Source organism: Syngnathus typhle, linkage group LG21 (genome assembly GCF_033458585.1).
Source record: "Syngnathus typhle isolate RoL2023-S1 ecotype Sweden linkage group LG21, RoL_Styp_1.0, whole genome shotgun sequence".
Taxonomy (NCBI): Eukaryota; Metazoa; Chordata; class Actinopteri; order Syngnathiformes; family Syngnathidae; genus Syngnathus; species Syngnathus typhle.
Window position 1 is genome coordinate 354,845 of NC_083758.1, and position 24,538 is coordinate 379,382.

General features: G+C 41.5%; 15 non-coding genes across 15 annotated transcripts; 11 read left to right on the forward strand and 4 right to left on the reverse strand.

The window, feature by feature from the left end:
* The first annotated feature begins 121 nt into the window (after nt 1-121).
* On the forward strand, nt 122-313 carry LOC133145763 (U2 spliceosomal RNA). The gene has a single exon (XR_009711012.1). It is a non-coding gene; the product is annotated as a U2 spliceosomal RNA (small nuclear RNA).
* A 698-nt stretch (nt 314-1,011) lies between these two features.
* Nucleotides 1,012-1,125, reverse strand: LOC133145980 (U5 spliceosomal RNA). Its single transcript, XR_009711221.1, has one exon. It is a non-coding gene; the product is annotated as a U5 spliceosomal RNA (small nuclear RNA).
* An 830-nt stretch (nt 1,126-1,955) lies between these two features.
* Nucleotides 1,956-2,146, forward strand: LOC133145829 (U2 spliceosomal RNA). Its single transcript, XR_009711079.1, has one exon. It is a non-coding gene; the product is annotated as a U2 spliceosomal RNA (small nuclear RNA).
* A 921-nt stretch (nt 2,147-3,067) lies between these two features.
* Nucleotides 3,068-3,231, forward strand: LOC133145725 (U1 spliceosomal RNA). The gene has a single exon (XR_009710976.1). It is a non-coding gene; the product is annotated as a U1 spliceosomal RNA (small nuclear RNA).
* A 1,998-nt stretch (nt 3,232-5,229) lies between these two features.
* Nucleotides 5,230-5,421, forward strand: LOC133145764 (U2 spliceosomal RNA). The gene has a single exon (XR_009711013.1). It is a non-coding gene; the product is annotated as a U2 spliceosomal RNA (small nuclear RNA).
* A 698-nt stretch (nt 5,422-6,119) lies between these two features.
* LOC133145981 (U5 spliceosomal RNA) lies at nt 6,120-6,233 on the reverse strand. The gene has a single exon (XR_009711222.1). It is a non-coding gene; the product is annotated as a U5 spliceosomal RNA (small nuclear RNA).
* Nucleotides 6,234-7,063: 830 nt separating this feature from the next.
* LOC133145830 (U2 spliceosomal RNA) lies at nt 7,064-7,254 on the forward strand. The gene has a single exon (XR_009711080.1). It is a non-coding gene; the product is annotated as a U2 spliceosomal RNA (small nuclear RNA).
* A 921-nt stretch (nt 7,255-8,175) lies between these two features.
* LOC133146054 (U1 spliceosomal RNA) lies at nt 8,176-8,339 on the forward strand. The gene has a single exon (XR_009711285.1). It is a non-coding gene; the product is annotated as a U1 spliceosomal RNA (small nuclear RNA).
* A 1,998-nt stretch (nt 8,340-10,337) lies between these two features.
* On the forward strand, nt 10,338-10,529 carry LOC133145772 (U2 spliceosomal RNA). The gene has a single exon (XR_009711021.1). It is a non-coding gene; the product is annotated as a U2 spliceosomal RNA (small nuclear RNA).
* A 1,316-nt stretch (nt 10,530-11,845) lies between these two features.
* On the reverse strand, nt 11,846-11,959 carry LOC133145952 (U5 spliceosomal RNA). Its single transcript, XR_009711194.1, has one exon. It is a non-coding gene; the product is annotated as a U5 spliceosomal RNA (small nuclear RNA).
* An 830-nt stretch (nt 11,960-12,789) lies between these two features.
* Nucleotides 12,790-12,980, forward strand: LOC133145832 (U2 spliceosomal RNA). Its single transcript, XR_009711082.1, has one exon. It is a non-coding gene; the product is annotated as a U2 spliceosomal RNA (small nuclear RNA).
* Nucleotides 12,981-13,901: 921 nt separating this feature from the next.
* On the forward strand, nt 13,902-14,065 carry LOC133146032 (U1 spliceosomal RNA). Its single transcript, XR_009711267.1, has one exon. It is a non-coding gene; the product is annotated as a U1 spliceosomal RNA (small nuclear RNA).
* A 1,998-nt stretch (nt 14,066-16,063) lies between these two features.
* Nucleotides 16,064-16,255, forward strand: LOC133145765 (U2 spliceosomal RNA). The gene has a single exon (XR_009711014.1). It is a non-coding gene; the product is annotated as a U2 spliceosomal RNA (small nuclear RNA).
* Nucleotides 16,256-16,953: 698 nt separating this feature from the next.
* Nucleotides 16,954-17,067, reverse strand: LOC133145953 (U5 spliceosomal RNA). The gene has a single exon (XR_009711195.1). It is a non-coding gene; the product is annotated as a U5 spliceosomal RNA (small nuclear RNA).
* Nucleotides 17,068-23,949: 6,882 nt separating this feature from the next.
* Nucleotides 23,950-24,140, forward strand: LOC133145833 (U2 spliceosomal RNA). Its single transcript, XR_009711083.1, has one exon. It is a non-coding gene; the product is annotated as a U2 spliceosomal RNA (small nuclear RNA).
* The last annotated feature ends 398 nt before the right edge of the window (nt 24,141-24,538 follow it).

The following is a 24,538-nucleotide window of genomic DNA, read 5'->3' on the forward strand; positions in this document are numbered from 1 at the left end:
TAATAGTTGAGGTTTGTTACGGTGGTCGGTACGTGGCATTAGTATGACTCAATATATTTAAACCGTAACTTGAATTGGTAGTCTCTTTATTTAAGTAGTTTTCTCAGACCAACTTTCGGTTATCGCTTCTCGGCCTTTTGGCTAAGATCAAGTGTAGTATCTGTTCTTATCAGTTTAATATCTGATACGTCCCCTATCCGGGGACCATATATTAAATTGATTTTTGGAACTGGGAGATGGAATCAGGGGCTTGCTCCGTCCACTCCACGCATCGACCTGGTATTGCAGTACTTCCAGGAACGGTGCACCCCCCTCTGCTTGTCAAATAAAGGATAGTTAAGTCAGGAAGCCATTAGAATCGGTTCGCTTCATTCTCACAGGATAAAGCAGAAAGTCAAAAACGTGTTGAAAGGGTTTGATTCAGTCAAGTTCATGACCTTTATCTAAATGTGAATAGCAGAAGAATTCTATCCTTTACAACAAAATAGAAAACATATCGGCCCTACGATTGGCTGGCCACCAGTTTATGATGTCCAGTGGGGATGGGCGATACCAATGATTTTGGAATCGATCCGATACCAAGTATTTCCTACCCAAAATACCCGATATTCGATCCGATATCGATACCGGAAGTGTAATTTCCCGCCCAAAAAACGATTTAAATGCAGTGGCATTCTTGCTCTTGGAGAGTCATCTATTGAATTTTGTAGAAAAAAGTATTACGTCACGTGAATTATGAACCTGAAGTACTTATGGCTGTATTCATTTACACGGCTTAAATCTTTACAACTTCGACACAAATCTGAATTAACTTTAATAATAAATATATTAATGGCTAAATGGCTCCGTTTATTGTTCCTTACATATAGTATAATTAGTAGAAAATATATTTATTTATTGCTCATATTAGATAGTTTTATATTTGAATGGGTGGATGTTACCTGTAAGCTATGGCAGAATTAATGGCAACAAAGCAGGAATTTTGATTACTTTCCATTGACAAGTAGAGGAAGCTCCGCTTTCACAGAGCATCAAAAATTTGAGATATACTCTTGTTGTTCCTCCCCACGGAAATCTTTAGTAAAAGGCGAAAGATTTATACGATCTGAAGAGAAACAAGAGTGAACTGATTTCGGCTTGTCCAAACGGGCCACCCCATTGCTGGTCTCACCAAAGTAACAGGCGGTGTCACACTAGCAACCATTTCCTTTTAATAAAAATAGATCTTCATATATTTGCTAAATTTAGGAGGCCTTAACACTCAACTAAGATGTATAGTTCGAACAAGTATTTGGTGTTTGGCAATTCTATGGAAACGTTTACACTCTAAACGTGTCGTTGTGAGTCCATGCTTGCTCTGCTGCGTTCGGTTCCAACTCCCTGACCTGTTTGTTTGCATTGTGCACGTTCTCCACTCTGGTTTCCTTCCATTTCCCCCAAACATGCATGATAGGCCCATTGAGCGCTCCAAATTGCCCGTAGGTGCGAGTGCGGACGGTTTTTCGTCTCTGTGTGCCCTGCGAGTGATTATTATTTGTTAAAGCGTATATGCCGTTACACCGCTAGATGGCAGCAGCGTTGACTTCCGCACCTGACCACAAAAAGAAACGGGAATCACGTGATGCGCAGGAAAAGAAGCATTAGTATGAGTCGATATATTTAAACCGTAACTTGAATTGGTAGTCTTGTAGTGGGTTGACATAATTCACCCGGAACCTAAGTTCACGTTGCCGAGTTCCGGTGGGATGTTTTACACGTGTGGGAGTTTCCTGTTTGAGGAGTGTGTGTTAGGATCTCGAAGGGAAAAGAGTCGGCCCGTGGTTGAGAGAAGCTAATTATAAATGTCATTAAAACAACTGCCGTTGGCACCGTCATTTATCACTCCGCCTCCGACTCCAGTCCTTGCACACCACAGTCTCTTTATTTAAGTGGTTTCCTCAGACCAGTTTCAGTACATCGCTTCTCGGCCTTTTGGCTAAGACCAGGTGTAGAATCTGTTCTTATCAGATTAATATCTGATACGTTCCCTATCCGGGGACCATGTATTAATTGGATTTTCGCAACAGGGAGATGGTATAGGGGCTTGCTCCGTCCACTCTATGCATCGACCTGGTATTGCAGTACCTCCAGGAGCGGTGCGCCCCCCTCTACTGGTCAAATAAAAAGTAGTTTACATCACAATCCGTTAGCTTCATTCTCACAGGATGAAGCAGAAAGTCAACGACGTCTTGATCGGATTTGATTCAAGTTCATGTTGTGTGCTCACCTTATATCTTTATTAGGTAATGCACTCTGAATTTAATCAGGACCCGAACCGATGTCTTTAATCACTTTTATTCATGAAACAGAGGGCCATCAACTTGCCGCTCTGTCTGCATATTCATTTCCCTGAACGTCACTCCTTCACTACGTCATCACGTAGGCCCACAGTACAATATCAGTACATGACAGTTCATGACGGCTCATCTTAGGCGGCAGCAAGAATTTACGTAACTGTTCTAAAATATGGTCAAAATGTCTTTTTTTGCTTGAGATTTTCCTATCATTGTTCCAGGATCTTTTAGTACAATTCTTGTTCTCCAAATGTTAAGAAAATGTCATTTTCAAAACTCGTTCAGAAAAAGAAGTATATATATTTTTCTGCGGTAATGTTGGAGATTTTCAATAAATACAAATTCATACCGTTTTAGGGTTCTCAGGAGAAAAGAGGCACTGCATGATGGGCATGTTTTGACTTCATTTATCGGTTTATTATAGTTGCTGGCATCACCACTAGATGGCGACTCTAGGAAAAAGGAGGTGAACAAAGACGTGGAGGCAGTAGAAAAAGAAGCAAGGCATGATGGTCATGTTTCTGAATCTATTTTTTACTTAATTTAAAATGTTTTGGTTTTGAATGACTAATACTAATAGACAGCTTCTCTCTAATACGATATACTATGTTAACAGTTCTACGAATGCTGTCTCATCCACTGAATATGTGTGCTCACACTTTTGTACCAAATTAGCCTCTGACTGTAGATGGTGTGCGCGGTGAAAACGTCGGCCCCGGCGACGTATACAACTCATACTTACCTGGCAGGGGAGATACCATGATCAAGAAGGTGGGTCACCCAGGGTGAGACTCAGCCATTGCACTCCGGTTGTGCTGACCCCTGCGAATTCCCCAAATGTGGGAATCTCGACTGCACAATTTCTGGTGGTGGGGGACTGCGTTCGCGCTCTCCCCTGATTCTCCTGTACAATACAAAAACCCTCACACGAAGCCAAATTTCATGGTCGCCACATACTGAGCGATGGTGCATCAAGCTGTGCTCTGCAACTGTGCACCTACTTGCCGAACTTCATTCAACAAATTAGTAATTGCAAAATAAAATGTAATTACTACGTTCCCGACCCGTTATTGATACGAACGTATATGTTATAACTTTCATATAACCTGCTTTCTGGAATAGCCCCACGGATCATTTCCGGTTCTCCATTTACCTACACTATAAAGAAAAACTGGCCAACAGGTACGTGGACCCAGACATACAACTGATTTTTGCACCCCCTACTCTACTGGTCAAATCAAGAGTAGTTTACATCACAGTCCGTTAGCTTCATTCTCACAGGATAAAGCAGAGGGTCAATGACGTCATTGATTCAAGTTCATGGCGGCTGGCAGCAAGGATATACGAAAAAATATGATCAAAATGTCTTTCTTTAAATCAGAAATTGTGCCAGAAATTTTTAGTACAATCCTTGTTCTCAAATTTTTAAGAGAATGTCATTTTCTAAACTTGCTCAGAAAAAGAAATATATATCTTTCTGCGGTACTGTTGGAGATTTTCTATAAATACAAATTCATATGGTTCTCAGGTGAAAAGAGGCAATGCATGATGGGTATGTTTTTACTTCATTTCTTATGCTGCCACCACCACTAGATGGCAACTCTAAGAAAAAGGAGGTGAACAAAGGCGTGGAGGCAGTAGAAAGAGAAGCAAAGCATCAGTTTATGGGTATTTACGAGGGTATTTTTATATTAATACTTTAATAGCTAAATGGCTCCTATTATTGTTACTTACATATAGTATAATTTGTGGAAAATATATTAATTTATTGCTCAATGCATAATCAATAGTTTTATATTTGAATGGGTGGATGTCACCAAAAGCTGTCCCTAAAGCTTAACCAATTTGGTCTGTAAACTTTAGCAGAATTAATAACTACAAGGCAGGACTATTAACTATTTCCCATTGACAAGTATAGGTGGCTCCGCTTTCGCAGAGCATCAAAAAATTGAGATGAACTCTCATTGTTCCTCCCCACGGAAATCTTTAGTAAAAGGCGATCGGTGAAATTGCAGCAACCATTCCTTCTAATACAAACAATAGACGTTCATAGATTTACTACATTTAGAAGGACTCAACCTAAATAGACAGTTTAAACGAGTATTTTGTGTTCATCAATGTGTTTTTTCCTTGAAACATTGTTGGCGCACAGGATTATGGATACCTGATATTTCAAACAGCGTCACCTATCGATTGGGCAACTATTTTGAGTGTGAGTTTTGAACGTATAAACAGTTGTATGTCTTGGTCCGTGTACTTTTGGTATGAGAGAAATGGAAATGATCCGATTTCCGTGTGTTATTTTCAAATGTGTAATTTCAGATTTTTATTCAACACAAATCGGGAAACAAAAGACGATCGTAATTTCCTCAAATGAGTGTTAAGAAATGCTGGCGTGGATTGGAATGCGATTCACCTCCACTGCGATGGTGGCGTTCGAGGGTTAATGTAAATTGCCACAGCAGGAAACAGGAAGTAGTTTGGCGAAGTGGGCCGCGTGTTTTTTTGCTGCGTGTTTTTTTTCCCGTCAAAATGTTCGTCAAACAGCTATCTTGCCTTCGGTCCCGAAATGTATCCAAAGATCCGATTGTTTTTGGCGAATGACCAATTCGTTTTGTTGGTCATTAAAAGCTATTCCCATCAGGAGCTCAGTTCATCGTTATTCTATTGGGTCAACGTGAACCACGTGACACTAAACCTCCACGAACACACGAAAATCTGCAACCGATGCACAGGTTGAAAACAGCCCGGTGACGCATTATCATTCCAAACTGTTAATAGTTGAGGTTTGTTACGGTGGTCGGTACGTGGCATTAGTATGACTCAATATATTTAAACCGTAACTTGAATTGGTAGTCTCTTTATTTAAGTAGTTTTCTCAGACCAACTTTCGGTTATCGCTTCTCGGCCTTTTGGCTAAGATCAAGTGTAGTATCTGTTCTTATCAGTTTAATATCTGATACGTCCCCTATCCGGGGACCATATATTAAATTGATTTTTGGAACTGGGAGATGGAATCAGGGGCTTGCTCCGTCCACTCCACGCATCGACCTGGTATTGCAGTACTTCCAGGAACGGTGCACCCCCCTCTGCTTGTCAAATAAAGGATAGTTAAGTCAGGAAGCCATTAGAATCGGTTCGCTTCATTCTCACAGGATAAAGCAGAAAGTCAAAAACGTGTTGAAAGGGTTTGATTCAGTCAAGTTCATGACCTTTATCTAAATGTGAATAGCAGAAGAATTCTATCCTTTACAACAAAATAGAAAACATATCGGCCCTACGATTGGCTGGCCACCAGTTTATGATGTCCAGTGGGGATGGGCGATACCAATGATTTTGGAATCGATCCGATACCAAGTATTTCCTACCCAAAATACCCGATATTCGATCCGATATCGATACCGGAAGTGTAATTTCCCGCCCAAAAAACGATTTAAATGCAGTGGCATTCTTGCTCTTGGAGAGTCATCTATTGAATTTTGTAGAAAAAAGTATTACGTCACGTGAATTATGAACCTGAAGTACTTATGGCTGTATTCATTTACACGGCTTAAATCTTTACAACTTCGACACAAATCTGAATTAACTTTAATAATAAATATATTAATGGCTAAATGGCTCCGTTTATTGTTCCTTACATATAGTATAATTAGTAGAAAATATATTTATTTATTGCTCATATTAGATAGTTTTATATTTGAATGGGTGGATGTTACCTGTAAGCTATGGCAGAATTAATGGCAACAAAGCAGGAATTTTGATTACTTTCCATTGACAAGTACAGGAAGCTCCGCTTTCACAGAGCATCAAAAATTTGAGATATACTCTTGTTGTTCCTCCCCACGGAAATCTTTAGTAAAAGGCGAAAGATTTATACGATCTGAAGAGAAACAAGAGTGAACTGATTTCGGCTTGTCCAAACGGGCCACCCCATTGCTGGTCTCACCAAAGTAACAGGCGGTGTCACACTAGCAACCATTTCCTTTTAATAAAAATAGATCTTCATATATTTGCTAAATTTAGGAGGCCTTAACACTCAACTAAGATGTATAGTTCGAACAAGTATTTGGTGTTTGGCAATTCTATGGAAACGTTTACACTCTAAACGTGTCGTTGTGAGTCCATGCTTGCTCTGCTGCGTTCGGTTCCAACTCCCTGACCTGTTTGTTTGCATTGTGCACGTTCTCCACTCTGGTTTCCTTCCATTTCCCCCAAACATGCATGATAGGCCCATTGAGCGCTCCAAATTGCCCGTAGGTGCGAGTGCGGACGGTTTTTCGTCTCTGTGTGCCCTGCGAGTGATTATTATTTGTTAAAGCGTATATGCCGTTACACCGCTAGATGGCAGCAGCGTTGACTTCCGCACCTGACCACAAAAAGAAACGGGAATCACGTGATGCGCAGGAAAAGAAGCATTAGTATGAGTCGATATATTTAAACCGTAACTTGAATTGGTAGTCTTGTAGTGGGTTGACATAATTCACCCGGAACCTAAGTTCACGTTGCCGAGTTCCGGTGGGATGTTTTACACGTGTGGGAGTTTCCTGTTTGAGGAGTGTGTGTTAGGATCTCGAAGGGAAAAGAGTCGGCCCGTGGTTGAGAGAAGCTAATTATAAATGTCATTAAAACAACTGCCGTTGGCACCGTCATTTATCACTCCGCCTCCGACTCCAGTCCTTGCACACCACAGTCTCTTTATTTAAGTGGTTTCCTCAGACCAGTTTCAGTACATCGCTTCTCGGCCTTTTGGCTAAGACCAGGTGTAGAATCTGTTCTTATCAGATTAATATCTGATACGTTCCCTATCCGGGGACCATGTATTAATTGGATTTTCGCAACAGGGAGATGGTATAGGGGCTTGCTCCGTCCACTCTATGCATCGACCTGGTATTGCAGTACCTCCAGGAGCGGTGCGCCCCCCTCTACTGGTCAAATAAAAAGTAGTTTACATCACAATCCGTTAGCTTCATTCTCACAGGATGAAGCAGAAAGTCAACGACGTCTTGATCGGATTTGATTCAAGTTCATGTTGTGTGCTCACCTTATATCTTTATTAGGTAATGCACTCTGAATTTAATCAGGACCCGAACCGATGTCTTTAATCACTTTTATTCATGAAACAGAGGGCCATCAACTTGCCGCTCTGTCTGCATATTCATTTCCCTGAACGTCACTCCTTCACTACGTCATCACGTAGGCCCACAGTACAATATCAGTACATGACAGTTCATGACGGCTCATCTTAGGCGGCAGCAAGAATTTACGTAACTGTTCTAAAATATGGTCAAAATGTCTTTTTTTGCTTGAGATTTTCCTATCATTGTTCCAGGATCTTTTAGTACAATTCTTGTTCTCCAAATGTTAAGAAAATGTCATTTTCAAAACTCGTTCAGAAAAAGAAGTATATATATTTTTCTGCGGTAATGTTGGAGATTTTCAATAAATACAAATTCATACCGTTTTAGGGTTCTCAGGAGAAAAGAGGCACTGCATGATGGGCATGTTTTGACTTCATTTATCGGTTTATTATAGTTGCTGGCATCACCACTAGATGGCGACTCTAGGAAAAAGGAGGTGAACAAAGACGTGGAGGCAGTAGAAAAAGAAGCAAGGCATGATGGTCATGTTTCTGAATCTATTTTTTACTTAATTTAAAATGTTTTGGTTTTGAATGACTAATACTAATAGACAGCTTCTCTCTAATACGATATACTATGTTAACAGTTCTACGAATGCTGTCTCATCCACTGAATATGTGTGCTCACACTTTTGTACCAAATTAGCCTCTGACTGTAGATGGTGTGCGCGGTGAAAACGTCGGCCCCGGCGACGTATACAACTCATACTTACCTGGCAGGGGAGATACCATGATCAAGAAGGTGGTTCACTCAGGGTGAGGCTCAGCCATTGCACTCCGGTTGTGCTGACCCCTGCGAATTCCCCAAATGTGGGAATCTCGACCGCACAATTTCTGGCAGTGGGGGACTGCGTTCGCGCTCTCCCCTGATTCTCCTGTACAATACAAAATCCCTCACACGAAGCCAAATTTCATGGTCGCCACATACTGAGCGATGGTGCATCAAGCTGTGCTCTGCAACTGTGCACCTACTTGCCGAACTTCATTCAACAAATTAGTAATTGCAAAATAAAATGTAATTACTACGTTCCCGACCCGTTATTGATACGAACGTATATGTTATAACTTTCATATAACCTGCTTTCTGGAATAGCCCCACGGATCATTTCCGGTTCTCCATTTACCTACACTTTAAAGAAAAACTGGCCAACAGGTACGTGGACCCAGACATACAACTGATTTTTGCACCCCCTACTCTACTGGTCAAATCAAGAGTAGTTTACATCACAGTCCGTTAGCTTCATTCTCACAGGATAAAGCAGAGGGTCAATGACGTCATTGATTCAAGTTCATGGCGGCTGGCAGCAAGGATATACGAAAAAATATGATCAAAATGTCTTTCTTTAAATCAGAAATTGTGCCAGAAATTTTTAGTACAATCCTTGTTCTCAAATTTTTAAGAGAATGTCATTTTCTAAACTTGCTCAGAAAAAGAAATATATATCTTTCTGCGGTACTGTTGGAGATTTTCTATAAATACAAATTCATATGGTTCTCAGGTGAAAAGAGGCAATGCATGATGGGTATGTTTTTACTTCATTTCTTATGCTGCCACCACCACTAGATGGCAACTCTAAGAAAAAGGAGGTGAACAAAGGCGTGGAGGCAGTAGAAAGAGAAGCAAAGCATCAGTTTATGGGTATTTACGAGGGTATTTTTATATTAATACTTTAATAGCTAAATGGCTCCTATTATTGTTACTTACATATAGTATAATTTGTGGAAAATATATTAATTTATTGCTCAATGCATAATCAATAGTTTTATATTTGAATGGGTGGATGTCACCAAAAGCTGTCCCTAAAGCTTAACCAATTTGGTCTGTAAACTTTAGCAGAATTAATAACTACAAGGCAGGACTATTAACTATTTCCCATTGACAAGTATAGGTGGCTCCGCTTTCGCAGAGCATCAAAAAATTGAGATGAACTCTCATTGTTCCTCCCCACGGAAATCTTTAGTAAAAGGCGATCGGTGAAATTGCAGCAACCATTCCTTCTAATACAAACAATAGACGTTCATAGATTTACTACATTTAGAAGGACTCAACCTAAATAGACAGTTTAAACGAGTATTTTGTGTTCATCAATGTGTTTTTTCCTTGAAACATTGTTGGCGCACAGGATTATGGATACCTGATATTTCAAACAGCGTCACCTATCGATTGGGCAACTATTTTGAGTGTGAGTTTTGAACGTATAAACAGTTGTATGTCTTGGTCCGTGTACTTTTGGTATGAGAGAAATGGAAATGATCCGATTTCCGTGTGTTATTTTCAAATGTGTAATTTCAGATTTTTATTCAACACAAATCGGGAAACAAAAGACGATCGTAATTTCCTCAAATGAGTGTTAAGAAATGCTGGCGTGGATTGGAATGCGATTCACCTCCACTGCGATGGTGGCGTTCGAGGGTTAATGTAAATTGCCACAGCAGGAAACAGGAAGTAGTTTGGCGAAGTGGGCCGCGTGTTTTTTTGCTGCGTGTTTTTTTTCCCGTCAAAATGTTCGTCAAACAGCTATCTTGCCTTCGGTCCCGAAATGTATCCAAAGATCCGATTGTTTTTGGCCAATGACCAATTCGTTTTGTTGGTCATTAAAAGCTATTCCCATCAGGAGCTCAGTTCATCGTTATTCTATTGGGTCAACGTGAACCACGTGACACTAAACCTCCACGAACACACGAAAATCTGCAACCGATGCACAGGTTGAAAACAGCCCGGTGACGCATTATCATTCCAAACTGTTAATAGTTGAGGTTTGTTACGGTGGTCGGTACGTGGCATTAGTATGACTCAATATATTTAAACCGTAACTTGAATTGGTAGTCTCTTTATTTAAGTAGTTTTCTCAGACCAACTTTCGGTTATCGCTTCTCGGCCTTTTGGCTAAGATCAAGTGTAGTATCTGTTCTTATCAGTTTAATATCTGATACGTCCCCTATCCGGGGACCATATATTAAATTGATTTTTAGAACTGGGAGATGGAATCAGGGGCTTGCTCCGTCCACTCCACGCATCGACCTGGTATTGCAGTACTTCCAGGAACGGTGCACCCCCCTCTGCTTGTCAAATAAAGGATAGTTAAGTCAGGAAGCCATTAGAATCGGTTCGCTTCATTCTCACAGGATAAAGCAGAAAGTCAATAACGTGTTGAAAGGGTTTGATTCAGTCAAGTTCATGACCTTTATCTAAATGTGAATAGCAGAAGAATTCTATCCTTTACAACAAAATAGAAAACATATCGGCCCTACGATTGGCTGGCCACCAGTTTATGATGTCCAGTGGGGATGGGCGATACCAATGATTTTGGAATCGATCCGATACCAAGTATTTCCTACCCAAAATACCCGATATTCGATCCGATATCGATACCGGAAGTGTAATTTCCCGCCCAAAAAACGATTTAAATGCAGTGGCATTCTTGCTCTTGGAGAGTCATCTATTGAATTTTGTAGAAAAAAGTATTACGTCACGTGAATTATGAACCTGAAGTACTTATGGCTGTATTCATTTACACGGCTTAAATCTTTACAACTTCGACACAAATCTGAATTAACTTTAATAATAAATATATTAATGGCTAAATGGCTCCGTTTATTGTTCCTTACATATAGTATAATTAGTAGAAAATATATTTATTTATTGCTCATATTAGATAGTTTTATATTTGAATGGGTGGATGTTACCTGTAAGCTATGGCAGAATTAATGGCAACAAAGCAGGAATTTTGATTACTTTCCATTGACAAGTACAGGTGTCAGGTTCAAAATCAGCAAAAGGATCAGCAGACAAAACCAGTGAGGCAGAATGTTGAGTCTTTTCTCGCGAGGAGTGCAACCAGACTTACAGCAGTCCAAAATACACTAAAGATCTGTCACACCCCTCGCTCTTTTTATTTTGGGATGCCCTACCTACAATGTGAGACTAGCCCCTAACAGGTGGGGGGGGGAAAGCATGGCCTAGTCTCATGAGAAACAAAAAGAGCGCAAGGACAAAATGCTATGTAAAACAAGTGCTCACAAGACGTCATGAGAAAATAAAGGAGCGCAAGGACATAAACAAGTAGTCACAGACAAGACGTCATGACAAAATTCTATGTGAAACAAGTAGTTACAGACAGGACGCCATGGGAAAGGAGTGCAAGGACAGAATGCCATGTGCAGACATCAACAGAGTAGATTGAGCTATCAGCAACTTTCTTGGATTCCCAGAGGTGTAGAAGGTCAGGAAGCCCCAGACAGCATCGTATGACTTGTTGTGGACTGGTGGACGTCTGGAAGGCGAAACAGCAAGCATTCTGCGCAATAACTTATTAATAAGTACTCATTAGGGAACGCATGATAACATATATATACAATTTATCTAACAACAGGAAGCTCCGCTTTCACAGAGCATCAAAAAATTGAGATATACTCTTGTTGTTCCTCCCCACGGAAATCTTTAGTAAAAGGCGAAAGATTTATACGATCTGAAGAGAAACAAGAGTGAACTGATTTCGGCTTGTCCAAACGGGCCACCCCATTGCTGGTCTCACCAAAGTAACAGGCGGTGTCACACTAGCAACCATTTCCTTTTAATAAAAATAGATCTTCATATATTTGCTAAATTTAGGAGGCCTTAACACTCAACTAAGATGTATAGTTCGAACAAGTATTTGGTGTTTGGCAATTCTATGGAAACGTTTACACTCTAAACGTGTCGTTGTGAGTCCATGCTTGCTCTGCTGCGTTCGGTTCCAACTCCCTGACCTGTTTGTTTGCATTGTGCACGTTCTCCACTCTGGTTTCCTTCCATTTCCCCCAAACATGCATGATAGGCCCATTGAGCGCTCCAAATTGCCCGTAGGTGCGAGTGCGGACGGTTTTTCGTCTCTGTGTGCCCTGCGAGTGATTATTATTTGTTAAAGCGTATATGCCGTTACACCGCTAGATGGCAGCAGCGTTGACTTCCGCACCTGACCACAAAAAGAAACGGGAATCACGTGATGCGCAGGAAAAGAAGCATTAGTATGAGTCGATATATTTAAACCGTAACTTGAATTGGTAGTCTTGTAGTGGGTTGACATAATTCACCCGGAACCTAAGTTCACGTTGCCGAGTTCCGGTGGGATGTTTTACACGTGTGGGAGTTTCCTGTTTGAGGAGTGTGTGTTAGGATCTCGAAGGGAAAAGAGTCGGCCCGTGGTTGAGAGAAGCTAATTATAAATGTCATTAAAACAACTGCCGTTGGCACCGTCATTTATCACTCCGCCTCCGACTCCAGTCCTTGCACACCACAGTCTCTTTATTTAAGTGGTTTCCTCAGACCAGTTTCAGTACATCGCTTCTCGGCCTTTTGGCTAAGACCAGGTGTAGAATCTGTTCTTATCAGATTAATATCTGATACGTTCCCTATCCGGGGACCATGTATTAATTGGATTTTCGCAACAGGGAGATGGTATAGGGGCTTGCTCCGTCCACTCTATGCATCGACCTGGTATTGCAGTACCTCCAGGAGCGGTGCGCCCCCCTCTACTGGTCAAATAAAAAGTAGTTTACATCACAATCCGTTAGCTTCATTCTCACAGGATGAAGCAGAAAGTCAACGACGTCTTGATCGGATTTGATTCAAGTTCATGTTGTGTGCTCACCTTATATCTTTATTAGGTAATGCACTCTGAATTTAATCAGGACCCGAACCGATGTCTTTAATCACTTTTATTCATGAAACAGAGGGCCATCAACTTGCCGCTCTGTCTGCATATTCATTTCCCTGAACGTCACTCCTTCACTACGTCATCACGTAGGCCCACAGTACAATATCAGTACATGACAGTTCATGACGGCTCATCTTAGGCGGCAGCAAGAATTTACGTAACTGTTCTAAAATATGGTCAAAATGTCTTTTTTTGCTTGAGATTTTCCTATCATTGTTCCAGGATCTTTTAGTACAATTCTTGTTCTCCAAATGTTAAGAAAATGTCATTTTCAAAACTCGTTCAGAAAAAGAAGTATATATATTTTTCTGCGGTAATGTTGGAGATTTTCAATAAATACAAATTCATACCGTTTTAGGGTTCTCAGGAGAAAAGAGGCACTGCATGATGGGCATGTTTTGACTTCATTTATCGGTTTATTATAGTTGCTGGCATCACCACTAGATGGCGACTCTAGGAAAAAGGAGGTGAACAAAGACGTGGAGGCAGTAGAAAAAGAAGCAAGGCATGATGGTCATGTTTCTGAATCTATTTTTTACTTAATTTAAAATGTTTTGGTTTTGAATGACTAATACTAATAGACAGCTTCTCTCTAATACGATATACTATGTTAACAGTTCTACGAATGCTGTCTCATCCACTGAATATGTGTGCTCACACTTTTGTACCAAATTAGCCTCTGACTGTAGATGGTGTGCGCGGTGAAAACGTCGGCCCCGGCGACGTATACAACTCATACTTACCTGGCAGGGGAGATACCATGATCAAGAAGGTGGGTCACCCAGGGTGAGGCTCAGCCATTGCACTCCGGTTGTGCTGACCCCTGCGAATTCCCCAAATGTGGGAATCTCGACTGCACAATTTCTGGTAGTGGGGGACTGCGTTCGCGCTCTCCCCTGATTCTCCTGTACAATACAAAATCCCTCACACGAAGCCAAATTTCATGGTCGCCACATACTGAGCGATGGTGCATCAAGCTGTGCTCTGCAACTGTGCACCTACTTGCCGAACTTCATTCAACAAATTAGTAATTGCAAAATAAAATGTAATTACTACGTTCCCGACCCGTTATTGATACGAACGTATATGTTATAACTTTCATATAACCTGCTTTCTGGAATAGCCCCACGGATCATTTCCGGTTCTCCATTTACCTACACTTTAAAGAAAAACTGGCAAACAGGTACGTGGACCCAGACATACAACTGATTTTTGCACCCCCTACTCTACTGGTCAAATCAAGAGTAGTTTACATCACAGTCCGTTAGCTTCATTCTCACAGGATAAAGCAGAGGGTCAATGACGTCATTGATTCAAGTTCATGGCGGCTGGCAGCAAGGATATACGAAAAAATATGATCAAAATGTCTTTCTTTAAATCAGAAATTGTGCCAGAAATTTTTAGTACAATCCTTGTTCTCAAATTTTTAAGAGAATGTCATTTTCTAAACTTGCTCAGAAAAAGAAATATATATCTTTCTGCGGTACTGTTGGAGATTTTCTATAAATACAAATTCATATGGTTCTCAGGTGAAAAGAGGCAATGCATGATGGGTATGTTTTTACTTCATTTCTTATGCTGCCACCACCACTAGATGGCAACTCTAAGAAAAAGGAGGTGAACAAAGGCGTGGAGGCAGTAGAAAGAGAAGCAAAGCATCAGTTTATGGGTATTTACGAGGGTATTTTTATATTAATACTTTAATAGCTAAATGGCTCCTATTATTGTTACTTACATATAGTATAATTTGTGGAAAATATATTAATTTATTGCTCAATGCATAATCAATAGTTTTATATTTGAATGGGTGGATGTCACCAAAAGCTGTCCCTAAAGCTTAACCAATTTGGTCTGTAAACTTTAGCAGAATTAATAACTACAAGGCAGGACTATTAACTATTTCCCATTGACAAGTATAGGTGGCTCCGCTTTCGCAGAGCATCAAAAAATTGAGATGAACTCTCATTGTTCCTCCCCACGGAAATCTTTAGTAAAAGGCGATCGGTGAAATTGCAGCAACCATTCCTTCTAATACAAACAATAGACGTTCATAGATTTACTACATTTAGAAGGACTCAACCTAAATAGACAGTTTAAACGAGTATTTTGTGTTCATCAATGTGTTTTTTCCTTGAAACATTGTTGGCGCACAGGATTATGGATACCTGATATTTCAAACAGCGTCACCTATCGATTGGGCAACTATTTTGAGTGTGAGTTTTGAACGTATAAACAGTTGTATGTCTTGGTCCGTGTACTTTTGGTATGAGAGAAATGGAAATGATCCGATTTCCGTGTGTTATTTTCAAATGTGTAATTTCAGATTTTTATTCAACACAAATCGGGAAACAAAAGACGATCGTAATTTCCTCAAATGAGTGTTAAGAAATGCTGGCGTGGATTGGAATGCGATTCACCTCCACTGCGATGGTGGCGTTCGAGGGTTAATGTAAATTGCCACAGCAGGAAACAGGAAGTAGTTTGGCGAAGTGGGCCGCGTGTTTTTTTGCTGCGTGTTTTTTTTCCCGTCAAAATGTTCGTCAAACAGCTATCTTGCCTTCGGTCCCGAAATGTATCCAAAGATCCGATTGTTTTTGGCCAATGACCAATTCGTTTTGTTGGTCATTAAAAGCTATTCCCATCAGGAGCTCAGTTCATCGTTATTCTATTGGGTCAACGTGAACCACGTGACACTAAACCTCCACGAACACACGAAAATCTGCAACCGATGCACAGGTTGAAAACAGCCCGGTGACGCATTATCATTCCAAACTGTTAATAGTTGAGGTTTGTTACGGTGGTCGGTACGTGGCATTAGTATGACTCAATATATTTAAACCGTAACTTGAATTGGTAGTCTCTTTATTTAAGTAGTTTTCTCAGACCAACTTTCGGTTATCGCTTCTCGGCCTTTTGGCTAAGATCAAGTGTAGTATCTGTTCTTATCAGTTTAATATCTGATACGTCCCCTATCCGGGGACCATATATTAAATTGATTTTTGGAACTGGGAGATGGAATCAGGGGCTTGCTCCGTCCACTCCACGCATCGACCTGGTATTGCAGTACTTCCAGGAACGGTGCACCCCCCTCTGCTTGTCAAATAAAGGATAGTTAAGTCAGGAAGCCATTAGAATCGGTTCGCTTCATTCTCACAGGATAAAGCAGAAAGTCAATAACGTGTTGAAAGGGTTTGATTCAGTCAAGTTCATGACCTTTATCTAAATGTGAATAGCAGAAGAATTCTATCCTTTACAACAAAATAGAAAACATATCGGCCCTACGATTGGCTGGCCACCAGTTTATGATGTCCAGTGGGGATGGGCGATACCAATGATTTTGGAATCGATCCGATACCAAGTATTTCCTACCCAAAATACCCGATATTCGATCCGATATCGATACCGGAAGTGTAATTTCCCGCCCAAAAAACGATTTAAATGCAGTGGCATTCTTGCTCTTGGAGAGTCATCTATTGAATTTTGTAGAAAAAAGTATTACGTCACGTGAATTATGAACCTGAAGTACTTATGGCTGTATTCATTTACACGGCTTAAATCTTTACAACTTCGACACAAATCTGAATTAACTTTAATAATAAATATATTAATGGCTAAATGGCTCCGTTTATTGTTCCTTACATATAGTATAATTAGTAGAAAATATATTTATTTATTGCTCATATTAGATAGTTTTATATTTGAATGGGTGGATGTTACCTGTAAGCTATGGCAGAATTAATGGCAACAAAGCAGGAATTTTGATTACTTTCCATTGACAAGTACAGGAAGCTCCGCTTTCACAGAGCATCAAAAAATTGAGATATACTCTTGTTGTTCCTCCCCACGGAAATCTTTAGTAAAAGGCGAAAGATTTATACGATCTGAAGAGAAACAAGAGTGAACTGATTTCGGCTTGTCCAAACGGGCCACCCCATTGCTGGTCTCACCAAAGTAACAGGCGGTGTCACACTAGCAACCATTTCCTTTTAATAAAAATAGATCTTCATATATTTGCTAAATTTAGGAGGCCTTAACACTCAACTAAGATGTATAGTTCGAACAAGTATTTGGTGTTTGGCAATTCTATGGAAACGTTTACACTCTAAACGTGTCGTTGTGAGTCCATGCTTGCTCTGCTGCGTTCGGTTCCAACTCCCTGACCTGTTTGTTTGCATTGTGCACGTTCTCCACTCTGGTTTCCTTCCATTTCCCCCAAACATGCATGATAGGCCCATTGAGCGCTCCAAATTGCCCGTTGTTAGGGTGGTGTTCACTCTAACTTATTTTGCAAGGACCACACTGGAGACAAGATAGTCGTTTTAGACACCTGCAGGCGGAGAGTTCACTCGTCGCTGTGCTCTCAGCGATGATCGAATGAAGTCTGACTCAGGCCTCGTCAGGCGCTTATTTATTGAGAGAAACAAAGTGGGGTTGCAAGTGGGGGTTTCGGAATACACAGGTTGGGGTGAAGCAGCCGGTCCTTGCTGATCAAAGCATAGCAGGGGACCTTTTACGACGTTCTGTAAACAAAGCAACTTTGATTGCTTCCTCTGCAGCTAGTCAATAAGTTGAAATGATCTTAGCACTTTGGTAAACTAATTTTGTCTAGACAGGACAAACTAGTTAAATTATTACAGGTTATATTCCAACATAATCATACGATGAAGATATTCTGCAAACCCTAACATATCCCTCCTGTTTTATCATATGATTATGTCAACCTCGATCAATCAAACGCAAGTAAGAAAATACAATGAAAGCAATAACTTCCAGTGAAGGTGAGGTTCTCCCACAATACTCCAGTCCAAAGTATGTGTAACTCAAAAAACCTGCGGCCAGATTATGTGCAGGAAAAGAGTTACACGGTCCCTCTGCCTTAGGCGACCAGACTGTTATCAATCAAGATAAAAATTGCTCGTGATTGTTCAGCCGTTGGGGGCTTGGCACGCCCACTGGTGGAGGGTGAGCTCGATTCTCACCCCCTTTGCAGATCTGCTCCGTCCGGGGAGAACTCGGGAATGTCTGCTGCGTGGTCGTTGTCTTCAGTGGCTCAGGGTGGACTACCTGGCCACCAAGGGGGAAGAGGATTATTCTGCCTCTGTATGAACTGGGGCGGGGACTGTCGATGGCTGGTCTGGTTCCTTGCAGGAACCCCTCACTGGGGTGCACTGGGACAGATGATACCACGATCCTCCTTTGCCGGCCAGCCGGACGGCATGTGAGATGCGCTCCACCAATTTATAGGGTCCAGTCGACGCAGGCTCCGTCCCCCTCCTTCTTGGGAACGTTGGGGTGATCTGGACCTGGATCCGCCACCGAAAGGACAGCAGCACGTCCAGAAAACAGCAAAAAACAGCACCTTTTCTGCAACCTTTGCATTAGTCATTTGAGATGTTCTGCTCCTCTCATCACTGTTTTGGTTGCCCTGGTTACAGAGGCGTTGCTACACCAAAGGGAGGGAAGATTGTGTCTGTAGCAACGTTGATTAGCTAAGGAATGTAGTGTGGTGTGAACTAGCACTTCATTGTCGGCCCGTGACCCCCGCAGAGTTTGTCCATCTGTTCTCCTCCAGTTGTTGGCCGAGCCGTCCGCGAGTGAGATCAGATAACTTCAATTGCCACTTTCCTGTGGAACAATGCAACTAAACCTTGGCTAGACTTTATCTACTTAGTAAATTAACACGCAATAAGAATGAGTGACTTGTCCAAACATTGAGTAAATATGGGATAACTTCTAACCATCTATGAACCAAAGCTACAGTTAACTAAAAGGAATGAAGTTTCTTTCAACCAAATAAGAACATTTTGCCTATGCAAATAAGCTCTGCTCATTGTTAGTGAAGGCTTCTTACAGAAACAAAAACACACAGATAACATAAGGACAGGAAGGACACATATGGCTGACAGGGATCAAAAGAAACTAAAGAGACTTCCCTGTCACTAAAGAGAAAGAACGTAGATAAAAGGAAAGCCATAAACTCGTAAAGACAAGGCCTACAGGTCTGGCAGGCCAAGGCTTCACTTAAATTATTCCAACATTTCCCTCCTGCTTATCACGCATTTGCTAAATTTTTACATTACCAAAAACAACCACTTCACTTGATTTTCAGTTGTCGGATCACAAGTATGCGCACAAGTATTTCCACCAAAGAGGATAAATGTTGCGACATCATTATTCGGAAACACACAGATCTGGGAAAAAGTCTGCAAACTCAAGTGCAAAAACTGCATCACCATCATCGTTATCAACATGCTGTCGTTCAGACATTAGGCATACCCGGGCCATCTCGTCGTCCATGGGCGAGATTGCTGTAGTGATAAGACGATTAAACAGAGCACGGAGACATGGAATACAACAACCTCCACACAAGGTGAGTATAGCAGTTATTTAGGACACGAGGGCTTCATACTTCCCAAAAGCAGTCATCCACTTGTTGTGCTCTTTCATCCTCGTGTTGAGGGATTGCAAGTTTGCAATCATCTTCGTCAGGCTCCCATCAGGGGCGGTGTCCTTCTGGATGAAGGTGCAGCATTGTTCCCTGAACATTGCGCAGACCCTTCCTTTCCCAGACAACAACATAACAAGAGCATTGCGGTTCTGGATTGACATTAGGGAAGGCATGGCTAGCTGTTCGTGCACTGCCTCAAGTCCCACTTGTGTCCGTTTGCCCAATTTCTGCATGTTGCAATGGATGTAATTTATCCTGTCAACGTTCTTGTTCATCGTCCACCAGCAGCAAATGGAGGACTCCCATCCCGCTTCAATTTGGTCAATTAATTCTTATTAATCAGGAACTCCTCTGGGGACTTTAATTGCATCAATTTTAGTCAGATCATCGTCGCCTCTCAAATTTAAAGACATTATGTTTTTGTTTTTTCCAGCTTTTTCTCAGATCTTGGCATGTCGGTACATATATAATTTTGGTTGACTACAGTCTCTAAAAGCAATGGTTTCTTTTCTTTTTCTTCCATTCAACGGATATTATATAGGACACTTTGTCAAACATTTTCACAATCAGTAAACAAACTATCCACATTCATTTTCGAGATATTGATTCCATTCTTTAACATCTACAGCAGTTGTTGACAAACTATTATTTCTTTACATAACGTTTTTGCCACTGTTAAGGCCTTCAGTGTTTATTTTGAAGCCAATTCAATCCATTTTTAGAATGCATCTATTATGACCAGGCATTATAACCCTGTGGATCGTGTTAAGCACATGTTAAACAAGCTCTACAAAAAAAAATTATAAACGTTTTGAATATGAATCAAATTCATATGTTGTATAAAGCTGACTGAACTGCCCTTCCATCCCCCCTGTTGAGCCAGGTGTCAACGGCACGTGACAACACCATGGCTCAATACAGCTGCCCATTTGTATCGTTTCCTTTCCTTTCTCAACGTGACAACCCAATCCACCAATCGAATAACAAAAAAATAAAAAAAATAAAAAAAATAACTGCTGATAAAATAATATAATAGTTAACTGTTGTAGTTCCATAACTTTAACAAACTCAATCGCTCTCTTATTCTGAAATTTTAAATTTAGCTTTGAAATGTCGGTATTTCATAATTGTACATCATCTAATTCCAGAAAGCAAGTTCTTTCCATCTCTCAAATTTTGTCTAACCAAGGCTAGGCACTAAAGGAGCGTGGACCAGTTACTGCCCATAAACAAATTGCTCGCTTTTTATTTTTTATTTTTTTATTTTTCCTTCCTATCTTAACAAAATCGGTTTTGTTTTGCGGTGCAAATCAGATAGACTACAGATAAATAAATTCTTTAGTGCACCTATATTAGCGAAACACATAACACAACACACAGACAACACAAAAACAGCAGAGACAGAGCTCACAAACAACACCAACAAACAACGCTGCGCAGACGTCATCCTCTATTTTGACGTGTTGGTTATACTTTTTCTTTTTCTTTTTTCTTTCCTCAGTGCCTTTTAGTCTTCGTGCAACTATTGTCACACCTTCCCTAGGCATCACCCTGCTTCAACATCACTTGCCACCACGCACTCAGCACATCCCTGGAGTGGGTACGACCCACTCCGCGCGCAGCCACAGCAAGGGAAGCAAGAGGGGGGGCCCGGCATTTTCATACTGATTTATCCCAGCCTGGCCAGTACTGGGACAATCAATGCCGCTGACCCCCACTCGCGCCAACCCAGCAAACAGCTACCCGCAGAGTCCAGAGCCCCACACCTACATCAGTCTCCCCCACAATCAAATTACAATATCAATCACCACAGGAGCCGGCTCCTACACCCTTTTCACACCACAATACCACACTCCCCCCTCCACAGTCCAGTCTAAGTGGAGACAATGGAAGGCAGGAAGGCACAGGTGAGACACCGAAGGAGCAAGCTCCAGCAGTCCTCCCACTAACCAATTACAACATACAACAAAAGCGCAAATCACTTATGTCTGTCTGGGAGGATCACAACAGCCAAACGTTACAAATGACAAACCACAAGACACAGGTCTGGGAACCACATCAACGACCGCCAAACGCAAATGCCGGGTCAAGGACTGTTCTTCGTCTGTTCTTCGCAACTCTTGTCAAAAGCAACCTTTATTTTTCTTTCGTTTGTATTTGCTCGGGTTTTTTATTTCCCTTCCTAGCATCTAACTTACTCAAAATAATTCTTCCTTCAAAGTCGCTCAACTACTTGCCCATAGCAGTCTCAAACAACTTCAATCATTCAACCTGTATTTTCCCTTCAGTCGGGCATTCAGTCATCAATGCTCATTTGCATCTCACACACATTCCATCACATTGGTCCCAATTCATCCAAGCACTCCACACAACATTCACATACCATTTTCAATTCAAGGTTCCTGATAGAACAATCCACTAATCCCAAAAAAACCTCAATACAATAAAAACGGCTGGCAAATTAATTAAATTAAGTTTTTTCTTTGTTTTCAAATTTAAAGAACTCAACCTCTCAGATTCAGCTTGCATATAGAAGATCGTATAATCTTACAACACAACCAATCAATAATTTCTATTAAATGTAGCATACCATGTCTCTGTATTAGCATGAGCGGTCAAAAAAGGGGGGGGGAAGCTTGACATGTTGAAAATTTGGCTTTTCCTCTGCCTCTTCCTCCACCCTTTGATTGGTATTGTTTTGCACGACGACACGCTCTCGCCAAGTGGCCCCGTTTCCCACAGTTCCAACAGTCCAAATTTGAGCTGGAGTTTGAATTGAATGGCGGCCTGCCGCCTTGTTGGTCTCTAATGCAGGTTTAAATTGACCTTCCACCAAATTCTCTCTGCAGTCAATTTATCCTACCAGTCGCACACTCTCAACCACACAACATTCATGCAAACAGCTTGGAACAACGGACAAAAAAAAGAATCCACGCCCTTCTTCACTTAAGAAAAAGAAGCTCTGTTCTTTTTCTTAGCCCGTTCCTTCCACTGGGACTTGAAACCCCAGCTGTTTCATAGCTTGGAAACACCAAAGTCGTATCTCATAGCTTGGAAACACCAAAGCCGTATCTCATAGCTTGGAAACACCAAAGCCGTATCTCATAGCTTGGAAACACCAAAGCCGTATCTCATAGCTTGGAAACACCAAAGCCGTATCTCATAGCTCGGACAAACCAAAGCCGTATCTGCGCTTTTTTCTATGACTTACTTGTCTCCCTTGGTCCGCTGTAATGTGGGACCCCGTCAAACCACCTCTGACAGACGAAGGCAGACCTAAGATGCTGGCCCAGCGAAGAAATTCTCTTCCCAGGACTTTCTTCTCCAGGTCCCCATAAAGGACGCTGGCTTGTCGACAATGCAGCACGTCCTCCTCCGTCAGCCAGATGGCGGGTATGAGGGTCCCGGGTTTCGGCACCAAAAATGTTAGGGTGGTGTTCACTCTAACTTATTTTGCAAGGACCACACTGGAGACAAGTTAGTCGTTTTAGACACCTGCAGGCGGAGAGTTCACTCGTCGCTGTGCTCTCAGCGATGATCGAATGAAGTCTGACTCAGGCCTCGTCAGGCGCTTATTTATTGAGAGAAACAAAGTGGGGTTGCAAGTGGGGGTTTCGGAATACACAGGTTGGGGTGAAGCAGCCGGTCCCTGCTGATCAAAGCATAGCAGGGGACCTTTTACGACGTTCTGTAAACAAAGCAACTTTGATTGCTTCCTCTGCAGCTAGTCAATAAGTTGAAATGATCTTAGCACTTTGGTAAACTAATTTTGTCTAGACAGGACAAACTAGTTAAATTATTACAGGTTATATTCCAACATAATCATACGATGAAGATATTCTGCAAACCCTAACACCCGTAGGTGCGAGTGCGGACGGTTTTTCGTCTCTGTGTGCCCTGCGAGTGATTATTATTTGTTAAAGCGTATATGCCGTTACACCGCTAGATGGCAGCAGCGTTGACTTCCGCACCTGACCACAAAAAGAAACGGGAATCACGTGATGCGCAGGAAAAGAAGCATTAGTATGAGTCGATATATTTAAACCGTAACTTGAATTGGTAGTCTTGTAGTGGGTTGACATAATTCACCCGGAACCTAAGTTCACGTTGCCGAGTTCCGGTGGGATGTTTTACACGTGTGGGAGTTTCCTGTTTGAGGAGTGTGTGTTAGGATCTCGAAGGGAAAAGAGTCGGCCCGTGGTTGAGAGAAGCTAATTATAAATGTCATTAAAACAACTGCCGTTGGCACCGTCATTTATCACTCCGCCTCCGACTCCAGTCCTTGCACACCACAGTCTCTTTATTTAAGTGGTTTCCTCAGACCAGTTTCAGTACATCGCTTCTCGGCCTTTTGGCTAAGACCAGGTGTAGAATCTGTTCTTATCAGATTAATATCTGATACGTTCCCTATCCGGGGACCATGTATTAATTGGATTTTCGCAACAGGGAGATGGTATAGGGGCTTGCTCCGTCCACTCTATGCATCGACCTGGTATTGCAGTACCTCCAGGAGCGGTGCGCCCCCCTCTACTGGTCAAATAAAAAGTAGTTTACATCACAATCCGTTAGCTTCATTCTCACAGGATGAAGCAGAAAGTCAACGACGTCTTGATCGGATTTGATTCAAGTTCATGTTGTGTGCTCACCTTATATCTTTATTAGGTAATGCACTCTGAATTTAATCAGGACCCGAACCGATGTCTTTAATCACTTTTATTCATGAAACAGAGGGCCATCAACTTGCCGCTCTGTCTGCATATTCATTTCCCTGAACGTCACTCCTTCACTACGTCATCACGTAGGCCCACAGTACAATATCAGTACATGACAGTTCATGACGGCTCATCTTAGGCGGCAGCAAGAATTTACGTAACTGTTCTAAAATATGGTCAAAATGTCTTTTTTTGCTTGAGATTTTCCTATC